The sequence below is a fragment of the Acyrthosiphon pisum genome, chromosome A2 (assembly GCF_005508785.2).
Source record: "Acyrthosiphon pisum isolate AL4f chromosome A2, pea_aphid_22Mar2018_4r6ur, whole genome shotgun sequence".
NCBI classification, from domain to species: Eukaryota; Metazoa; Arthropoda; class Insecta; order Hemiptera; family Aphididae; genus Acyrthosiphon; species Acyrthosiphon pisum.
This window is the reverse complement of record NC_042495.1, coordinates 74,262,706-74,265,146: the sequence shown is the minus strand read 5'-3', so window position 1 is coordinate 74,265,146 and position 2,441 is coordinate 74,262,706.

Here is a 2,441-nt window from a genome sequence, read left to right as displayed (position 1 = left end):
AAAAATAATGTAAAAACGTAAACTGTGTAAGGCATCATGGAGTCCGCGGTATGTACATTTGCATGTACAAACTGCGATTCATGCGAGCCGGAATAAATGATGTAAACTATAAATAAACGATACTGCATGGGGGTCAAGTAATGTGATAAACGTGCGTCTCCCATGTAGTGGTGCATTACCAAAAAAAAAAAAAAAAGTACCTAACTAAAAGCCCAACTCTATGAATGCTCCCAAACTTCCATCACGATTTACTTGTCCTGCAGATTGAGTTTTTATCGATTATTGTTACACACATATACTGGCGCGATATCAATTACCAAACAGTTAATACTTAAGAGGACACCTATACTCTGTTCCACCCAAGAGTGAACCACTCGGTTGACCAAAAAATATTTTTTCCACGCATTTTCACCACAATCATCTGTGGACATCGGTGAGAGTTCTAACACGGGCTCCTGACGACCGACGACGGCCGGCGATTACTGTCCGCCAATCACAGAACGCATAGGCATTGCATGGGGGGGAGGGTGGTCAGGCACTGTTCGGCGGCTCAGTCTGCGACCTGCGTGCGCGAAAGCAGTTCACTCTTAGATGGAACAGAGTATAGGCACCTATAATAGGTATACCTACCTATATTGACTGTTAGAGATTTATTTATTTATTTAATATTTAATATTATATTTTAATTAAAAATAAGGCAATTAGGAACCTTATTAATTCCATTTTTTAAAAGTATTTCCAACATTTTAATTTTCACTGAGGCCTACCCAGAATTCAAGATCCTTCACCAATATAATATCGTGGCCTATTATAGTGACTGTTAAGAGCCAAGAGGCCGCCACACCCGTATGTGTTATCTCCGTCTTACTAATGTAAAACATATCAAAAACTGTTTTGCGAGGGAATAAAACAAGTAGTCTACAGTCATACCTAACTAAGAAACGACATTTTTACCACATAAGAAGGAGAACTTTGCCTGTGCAATATAATTTTTATTTTTTTCAATATTGGAACTACAAAAAAATGTATTCAAGTTTGAAAAACACAGACAATAATGGATTTTGAAACAATAAGAACATTGTTCGTATAAGTGATGCCAAAAAATAAAAACGATATTGCAAGCCAACGTTTTTCTTTTTATGTGGAGAAAATTTCGTTTCTTAATTATGAATGTAGCCTTCTTGGTTCTTATTCCCGCGCAAAACCTATATTGAAAATTTAAAACAAGGTTCCACGTAAATTCGTTATATATTATAATATTATATATGTTACCGAAAAAGATGACATTCAGTCAGTGTTGACTAGTCAATAACGATAATGCCTGATAAGTATAGGAATTAATAAAATAAACATATGATATAAATCTCAAGTGTCTTCGGTTATTCATTTTTGAATTACAGCAAAATAAGAAAATCGCTACTTGAGAAATCGAGTGAATATCCAATGTTATAAAAATTTGAACTTCACTCATGAAAATTTAATTTAACTTCCTTATAGATATTTTTTTTTTTTAAAAAGTAGGTAAGGTTATAACTTATAAGAAATCTTGTATTAAATTATAAAATCTTAGATTTAAAACGAAACATTGTTATAATGTTATGAATAGGGTTCGGGACTCCTTGCACTTAAAATTATCGAAATATGCAGTCAAAATCGTCAAAATATGCTTTAAAATATGCAGCTAAATTTTTATAAAATTTTTTAAAAAATGTTTAAAATATATTATTAATAAATTATTTTTTTTTTTTTTTTTTTTATTAGCTTTTAGTCGGATACTATTAAAGCTCAACAATTATATAGATAATAAATTATTATTATAGACAAAAAAAAAATCTAAAAATTAGGGAGGTACTTAATATAATAAAAATAATTTTTACACGGGTTACTCATCCCTCATCTGTATCGTCTTCATGCTCATCTATAACATAAAAAAAAAAAAACATTAATAAAGGTGTTATTATGTTTAATAAGTTTTTTCGTAATTTTACCGTTAAAATTATTGCACTGTATGGTAAGACATTTCCTTATGTTCTCAAATTTGAATGCACGGCGATTATCGGTCAGCATATTTTTGTACATAGAGAAAGAACGTTCAACGTCCACGGAAGTGATCAGTGCGTACTTAAAATATATTAAATCGTTCATTGTCATATCTTCAGGTAATCCGTCAAAATTTTCTTCATCTCCTGACAAAATTTTTGAAATTTTTATTAACAATTGATAGCCTTTATTTTTATTTAACACATTTTCTATTTTTGTTTTTATCGACATTCCTTGTTTACCGTGTATTTGGGTTAATCTTAACCTTGCATCCTCTACTTATGAAATAGAGCTAGCAAGTGATAGTCCTTGCTTTTCAAGACTCATTATTGTGTTAGGCAAATATGCAAAATTTGATTTAATAAACACTAGGTAATTGATTTTTAATGTTTTTTTATCCA